Source organism: Brassica napus, chromosome A4, assembly GCF_020379485.1.
Source record: "Brassica napus cultivar Da-Ae chromosome A4, Da-Ae, whole genome shotgun sequence".
In the NCBI taxonomy this organism is placed as follows: Eukaryota; Viridiplantae; Streptophyta; class Magnoliopsida; order Brassicales; family Brassicaceae; genus Brassica; species Brassica napus.
Window position 1 is genome coordinate 2,000,571 of NC_063437.1, and position 9,281 is coordinate 2,009,851.

The window sequence follows — 9,281 nt, forward strand, 5'->3', positions numbered from 1 at the left end:
GAACTTTGGGGCTGACCAAAAAAACACCAAACTTTCATTGACTTTAAGAATTAATTAACAATATTTTCGCTGACTTGCCAATTTAGCACGCCGTCAACAAATTTAACAGAAATATTTGACGTCGTTTATTGTTGACGTTAAGTGAAACGACGTCGTTTTCAAATGAGAAGAAACGACGTCGTTTTACACGATTGAAATTAAAAATATGTAAACCCCTGGATTCGAACCCAGGTTGGTTGGTCAAATGGGAAGGTATTTTACCACTGGGCTACTGGCATTTTTAATGTACTCACTAACATGTTTACTTTTATTTGGTACATATTAAATATAAAAAATTCTCTAAAAACTTAATAAGATCTTTAAAATTCCAAAAAAATTAAAACAATAAAGAAGATTTTTATAAAATTATTTTTTGAAATTAAAATTGAAAATAAATTTTATTTTTCTTTTTAAAAAATAAAAATTCTTCCAAAATTTTCTAAAAAATTAAAAAGAACTTTAAATTCCAAAAAATTGAAAAAAATAAAGAAAATTTTTATAACATAAATTTTGAAATTAAAATTGAAAATAAAATTTTATTTTTCTTTAAAAAAAATAAAAAATTATTTTTCTTTAAAAAAAATAAAAAAAATCTTCCAAAAATTTCATAAAATTAATTTTGAATTAAAATTAAATATTTGTTTTTCTTTAAAAAATCAAAAAAAAATCCAAAATTTTCATTTTTAAAAAAAAAAACCAAATTTTTAAAAATTATAATAAAATGCAAAAAATTAAAGTTAGAATTATCAACTTTTTATGTGTGTATAATTAATTTCAACTTTTAGCAAATGTATTAAAAAATTGAAAATTTTGGAAGATTTTTTATTTTTTTGAAAAGAAAAAATAAAATTTTATTTTCTATTTTAATTTCAAAATTAATTTTATAAAAAATTTCTTTATTTTTTCAATTTTTTGGAATTTTAAAGATCTTTTTAAGTTTTTAGAAAATTTTGGAAGAGTTTTTATTTTTTAAAAAGAAAAATAAAATTTTATTTTAATTTTAATTTCTAAATTAATTTTATAAAAATCTTCTTTATTTTTTAATTTTTTGGAATTTTAAAGATCTTATTAAGTTTTTAGAGAATTTTTTATATTCAATATGTACCAAATAAAAGTTAACATGTTAGTAAATACATTGAAAGTGCCAGTAGCCCAGTGGTAAAATATCTTTCCATTTGACCAACCAGCCTGGGTTCAAATCCAGGTGTTTACATATTTTTAATTTCAAATCGTGTAAAACGACGTCGTTTCATCTCATTTGAAAACGACGTCGTTTCACTTAACGTCAACAATAAACGACGTCAAATATTTTTGTTAAATTTGTTGACGGCGTGCTAAATTGGCAAGTCAGCGAAAACATTGTTAATTAATTCTAAAGTCAATGAAAGTTTGGTATTTTTTTGGCCAGCCCCAAAGTTCAGGTTTGTTTTGGCAATTCGTGTAAAGTTGAGGTTTTTTTTGGCCGAATTCCCATTTTAAAATACTTGATGTTTTGATATTTTTATATTAGTTTTAGTTTTTTAGAAAACTGTGTCACCAATGATGTTTTATAGTGGTTTTTATGATTGGTTGAATTAGTTTTACTTTATATTTTTAGTGTTACTTTTTTAAAAAAATAGTATGTCTTAATTCTTGTGCATTCACCTAAAACACCAAGTATTTTGAAACAGAGAGAGTATTGTTTTTGGTTTGGTAATCTGTTTTTTTTTTTGTTCTTTTATTTATTTTTAATAATAATATTCCCAATTTATACCAAAAACTCAGATCGGATTAACCAAATATCGAACCGAATTAACAAAACTAAATCATAATTAAAAATCGGTAAGATTTTTATTTTCTTAACGTCTAAACTTATTTTTTTGATATACCAAAATACAAATAGAGTTATAGAATCGTATACAAAGCAACGACATACAATTTATTACATAAGCATAAATATGCGACATATGATGAAGACAAATTATTTGTAGAAGTGAAGATTGACGTTGCTTTCTTTTTCAGTAAGCTTTACACGCTAACAGAATATGTGATCTGTTATTTTCCTTCTCGAGAATTCGTCTCACTCTGATACGATAGGTATGCCATTTTGGCATTTTATTCTTTTTCCATATCGAACAGTAAAAACCCATTGTATCCGGAACATGCTTTGTAACGTCAACACGGTACCAATTGGTCTGTATCCATGTTATTTGTATTAAAGTAGACTCTATAGAGCTCCGTTTTTGACTCCGATAGAATGACCATATAGTCTTTTGTTTACCCCATCCACTCATAGACACTGATACTCTCTGTTGCCCTGATGGCTTCCGCATCATCCAACACCCAAACGATCGTATTAACCATTAAGGTGAGAGATTAACATCAATACCTTTATATCCTTGATACACCATCTTTGAAAGTTTAGAATCGCCAAACAAACCCATTAACAAAGACGTCTGTTCATGCACACTCTATACACAAGCGGCCGTGATGGATTTTAACAACAATAGATTCAGGACGGAAGCAATCTTGTAGTCTCCAGGCCAAGGTGGCTTAAGGAATGACTGCATCTCTCCAGAATTGACCGGATGAGGAAGATAACCATCGTGCAACAAGTGCTAGGATAAGACACCGACGAAACCACGAAGACTTGCCGGAAGAAAACGCTCCGAAGTGGAGAAAAACAGATCTTCCATTCGACGAGAACGATCTGAAACTCTGACCCATGATTCCAAAATTGAACAAAGGGGACCCAAGCCTATGCCAATAACGATCGTACAAGGCAGTGATCGGGGAATTTGAAGAGACTAACATCGCTGAATGGGAGAATAAAATTGTCGATTGGAGATGAATCCAATCGTAAATAGAAGTATCATACAATTCATTAGATTATTGTGGAAGCAAAATGAAAAACATGAAGAAACCGACGGCCGGAACCGCCGGTGGTGCTCGCAAAAGTGAAAAGGTGTTTGTATACGATCGCCTTTTTATCGCTCAGAGAAGTTTTTTTATTTAGATTCCAAAAATTTAATCGGTAAGATTTTTAAAAAAACTCAAATAACCTTAATACGAGCTGAACCAAACTTTATTTCAGACAAGATATGAGTCTGTTGCAACGCAGCAACAGTTTTTTTTCTTTAATGTTTTAATTTAATAAAAATCACAAAATAATAATTCATTTTATTAAAGTTTTATGATTGTTTTTTGCATATGTTTTTGAGATTTATTTTATAACTAAAACTCATTTTCACACATAAGTTCAAGTTAATATTTATATTTTATAATCATGGTGCATAAATGAATTGTTTTTTTTTTTTTTAACGCTGATTAATCATTCAAATAAAAGGGTTTGGGGGGGACTCAAACGAGTGCACCATCGTACAAAAAGGGGTGAGAATCACCCCCGAGCATAAGAAGTAGAAAAAATCAAATACCAATAGGCATCGAAACATATAAAGTAGAGAGGAAGGCCCTAAGGGAACCAGTAGGTGTAGAGCCCGATGTTAGAAAGGACCTCATGATATAGCTTCTGCTGACAAAAGGGAGTGGAGCCACGCCGGGCCATTAGAGGCAACATACGATTGGTATCGTCTACCCGTCGTTACAGAAGTAGCTATTGCGCCTGCAACCGAGTTGCATTCCAAGTTCGCGTGGTGCACACTCCACCCCCTCAATGGCCTGCAAATTATACGTAATAGCAGAGACGAGGTGGTGGAAGTGATGAAAGTTTTGCGGATTAAGCAGGATGTCTCTCATCTCAGTGGACGAGGATTCGAAAGAGACATGATGCTTACGGAGGTCTCGCATACTCTCAACTGCCCAGAGTAACGAATAAAGATCCGCTTCCTCTTTGGAGCGAAGTGCAAAGTAAGCTCTTCTACTATGCATGATAGTGGAACCATTGTGATCTCTCAAAATCCATGCGGCTCCACTGGGGTGACCAGATTTATTCCATGAAGAGCCTACGTTGCATTTGATAGATCCCTGAGAAGGTTTACACCATTTGGAAGTAGCCCTCACCTCCTCTCACTCTAATACCACGCTTTGAGCTTGTTGCCATAACTCTGCCTCCTCATAGGCCTTAGCCACCATATTATGTGGGTTAACGTGAAGCTTATTGAAGACCAAAGAGTTCCTTGCCTTCCAAATTTGCCACAAAAGCCATGGGAACACCTGGCGTATACGATCATAGGCATTGTGGTTCTTGGAGACAGAGATAACATGGACCAGATTAAGAAAGACCGAGTTCCGTGAGAATCCTGCTTGTGGCATTGGTATGTTGGCCAACTCCCAAGCCTGATGAGCCATATTGCATGTGAACAACACGTGACATATTGTTTCGCTGGCCAGTCCACATCTCAGACAAGTGTTGTCAATCGGAATTCCTCTGGTCTGTAAGCGTTCCTTTACCGCTAATGCTCCGGAAAGGGCCCTCCATAAGAAATGCTTCAGTTTTGGTGGAGCCTTGACCTTCCATAGGTCACTCCAAAGCTTCTTTTCAATTGGTGAAAGGGTGTGGTTTCCTTGTGTGTTTAGTTCCAAGATTGCTTCAGTCAATCTATAACCACTTTGTGTAGAATAACCACCATGTTCAGTAAAACCCCAACGGTATGTATCTTCCTGAGCAATTTTTGGTTTCAAACAGAGTACTCGGGCTGCATCTTCATCGGTGAAAGTTTGAAGCACCAAGTTCCTGTTCCATCTATCTGATCCAGGAACAAGTAGATCAGACACCTTCAAAGTGAGATCAATAACACTGTCTGCTCTGTACATTGGTGGCCGAGGCACAGTGTCGATGATCCAGTTTTCGACCCAGACATTGGATTGTTCTCCATTCCCAATATGGCGAATAAGACCTTGTTTCAGAAGTTCTCTCCCCTGTAGAATGCTGCGCCAAGCAAAAGAGGGGCGTGTGCCAGTACCACATTCAAGAAAGGAGCTTCGATTGAAATACCTTCCTCGCAACACCCTGGCCACCAGCGATTCTGGTTGACTCCATATCCTCCAAGCCTGTTTACAAAGCAGCGCCTGGTTGAACCTCCCAATGTCGTGGAAACCCATACCTCCCATATTTTTCGGTTTGCACAGTTTTTGCCATGCAACCCACGGAATATTCCGCTTCTTATCACCACTGCTCCACCAATACTCTGCAATGGCGCTTGTGATTCTGGCACATAAGTCCTTGGGAAGCAAGAAAACGGACATAGCGTAGATGGGGAGGGCTAGAGCTACTGATTTGATTAAGACTTCTTTGGCTCCCATCGAAAGCGTTTTTGAGTACCACCCTTGCAATCTACCTTCAAGTTTTTCCTTTATGAAATTCAATAGATCACGTTTGGAGCCTTTGAAAACTTCGGGTAGACCCAAATAATTACCATCACCACCTTCCTTGTGAATCCCAAGCAAATTTTTGATCTCTTCCTTTCTTGTCTCAGGGATTTTAGAACCAAATATGATCGAAGACTTCGACGTATTAATCACCTGACCAGAAGCAAGACCGTAGTTCCGGAGACACTTCAAAATCTCTTCACTTTCCAGTAGATCTGCCCTACACATGAGTAAGCTGTCGTCTGCAAAAAGAAGGTGGTGCACTGGCGGAGATTTTTCAGTGAGCTTTATCCCATGAAGTCGACCCTGACTTTCAGCATGGTTGAGGATGCTAACCAACGCTTCAGCGCATAATATGAAGAGAAAGGGGGACAAAGGGTCCCCTTGTCTCAATCCACGCTCTGGTTTGATGAAACCGTGGGAACGACCATTGAGAAGTACTGCGAATGTCACCGAATTGATACACGACATTAGCCATCTCACCCAAATGCGATCGAAGCCCATCTTTTCGAGTAGTGTTTCGACAAAGTTCCACTCAACTCTATCGTATGCTTTCGACATATCTGTCTTAATGGCCATGTAGTTCTCTCCCACCTTCTGGTTTGTTCTAAGCCCATGCACCAGTTCATGAGCTATGATTATGTTGTCCGTGATCAACCTCCCAGCCACAAAAGCGCCTTGAGTTTCAGAGACCAAGTCAGGAAGAACTACTTTTAGTCGATTGTTATAAACTTTGTAACCTCAAATAGAATAAATATAGGGTGGAGGATATATTACATGAGGTCTCTGCGCAAATACAATGCCTGCAGCCAAGCATGAAAAGAGGAGAAGATTCCTATGTCTAGCAACCAATCCTATCTGGCATCTATTCTACTAAGTCTGGTTATTTCTCGGTTGGGTACCTTCTCACCAAAGATGAAAACCTTCATGTGGTCCATTATCCAACAGGCGCTTCCCTTACCAAGTGGCCAAGATGTTAGGAATCAGAAACTTCAATCCATATTTTTTTGAGATTCCCTTTCGCTCAGAAGGTTTGGCAGCTCATACCTCTTCACCAAGCAGTTCACGTAGCTGCAAACACTGACCTTAAAGAATCAATGTTTCTCTTTCGCAAGGCAGCATATTTTCCCTGTACGGGAATCACAACTAACGATCTCCGCAGGGTGTATTGGGCGCGAAAGGAATGCAAACAAATAGTTTCAAGCTCAATGAATAACGAAACATAAATGGACAGCTATACATTTTCCCATAAGCAATCAGCGACAAATAAGCTCCAATAATTCTCCAGATAACAGATCCATCACATACAAATAAGCTCCAAAAAATCACCGATTCACTCTCCTCAGAATCCAAACAAGGCTATTTGTTTCATGATCTTGCTAGCTCACCTTTAAACGCAGAAGCCGTAGCAGTTCGATAGGCGCTCTACATGGCAGCGTCTCTCGACTTTCCCACCCTTCCCTGATAACTAAACACTCAACAGAGCAATCAACATCAAGCATCAAATGAAGGGAATCAATGGAGCGTCAAGCATATACATGAAATCTCTTCGGTGTTTGTAAAAATCTCTTTGACGTTTGTAAAAAGGAAAAATTTCATAACAATGCCCACAGCTAAATTTTCTTAAGCTTTTTAATACCCAAACTTTTTCACCACCCAGTTTAATACTCCAAATAATTTTTTTGCTCATTTTAATACACAGACTTTGAAAATTGTGCACTATTTAATTCACAAACTTTGTTTGTTTTAATGAAAATATTAATAAATTACAAACAAAATTTTAAAAAAAAATCTCTAAAATTTACAAAAAAAAGCTAAGAAAATTCAATTTTTTTGGTGTTTGAGAAATAAAAGTTACTAAATTGTGTATGATATTAAATTTTGTATTAAAAGTTTTAAGTTTTAAATATTGAATTTAGTTTGTTTTCTGAAATAAAAAACAAATTTATTTTTTTTCCTTCAAAATTAGTTTTTTTTTAAAATTATTTTTTCCATAGTTTATTTACCTTCTTTCTTAAATATTAAAATAAATTAGAAATTTTTAATATTTTTTCTTACATTTTTGAGATTTTTAAATTTTGTTTGAAAATTATTAATATTTTTAATTAAAATAAACAAAGTTTGAATATTAAAAAGGGCACATTTTTAAGAGTTTGTGTACTAAAGTGAGAAAAATAATTAGTTGGGGTAGCGAAACAATTTAAATATTATGTTTTAAAATTTTAGTTGGGGTATTTTTATATAACTTTTCCTTATAAAAAGCTATTTCTCTAACTTCTCTCACTGTGAAAACAAAGATACTGACTTTCTGGCAAAAGGGATTATGAAATCCTCTAACTTTGTAATGGACCTGTTAGCCAACTAGCCTTTGGTTCTGGTCTTTAATGAATTACTAGACTTTGATATATTTTTTAAAAATATGTTTCTATTTGTTTTTCATGTCAATAATATAAGTGCTAGGCAAAATACCCGAATCTGTAGAACCCAACCGATCTTGATCCGAAAAAGTAGTACCAAACCCAAACTGAAATTGAGTAAATATCCGAATTATTCAAAATTTTGGTTTTTAGAGAACCAAAACCGAATCCGATCCGAACCAAAGTATTTCGGGTACCCGAATGTATACAAAATAGATTTATATACTTATATGAATTTATTATTTTTAGATTTAATATATATAAAACATCTAGAATATATATGATACTTTTAAGTTGGTTTAAATACTTGAAAATATATACAAATAATCAATAGTAAATATATAAAATAGTAAAAGTATACTTAAAACTCCTGTTCGGGATTGCGCTAGGCGCTGTACGTGCGGCCAGATGGAGCCTAGCGCCGAATCAATTATGCGGGGATTATACGGGGATCAATCGGGCCTAGTTTTAGGGTGTTTATATTAGTTATCGGATAGACATTATATATGGTATACGAGTACAAGAGATGTTGAGTTGGTTCAGTGGCTTAGACGCTTAGTTTGAGTTGTAGGTGAAGAGTTCAAACCCCTAGCTGTGGAAATTTTAGGTTTTTTCGGCAATAACCTTAATGAAGGGTATTCTGACATATGTTATTTAAATTTATATTTAATATATTATTTTGTTTATACTTTTTGATAAATTTAAAGTATATAAATATATAATGAATTTTAAAATTTTAAAAGTAATTTAAATGGGTTATCTGAACTCGAACCGAACCCGCAAAAATCCTAAATGAACCCAAACAGAAATTTAGAAATATTAGAATGAGGCTGAAATTTTTGACCCCGGAAACCTGAAATTCAAACAGACTTGAACGGAACCCGATTATGTACCAGATATATTATAGATAGTTTCTCATAATATAATGGACTTCCAAATTTTCTTAAAAGTATAAGCCCATTACTTTTTTTTTCTTAATATACTGCTATCCATGTTTCCAAATAAACATGTTTTTTAAAACTACAATCTATGTTTCCAAACAAACCTCATTTTTAAAACTGTAATCCATGTTTCTAAACAAACTTTTTTTTAAAACTACAATCTATCTCTCCAAACAATTTTTTTTAAAAAATTACTATACATGTTTCCAAACAAACATAATTTGTACTTGAGTTTTAATAAGATAGATATGCACACACAAAATGTGTAACTATTGTTTCACAAAAAGGTTAATGTCACAAAAGTTTTGAAAGATCGATTTTTTTTTTGCCAGCCCAAACTAGAGAATCCACTATGAACACAAAATTGTGAAAATTAAATAATTGAGATTTGATGAGTGAACTATATCTTAAATCTATTATATTATTCAGGTTAAAAATAATTTTATGCATTTTTTAATTAAATACATATTTTAATAAATGTATTTTAACATACGTATTTAATGTGGTTTTATAAATTTATAAAAAAGTATCTTTAAATACATATTTTAAATTTAAGATGGATTTTATATCTCTTTTT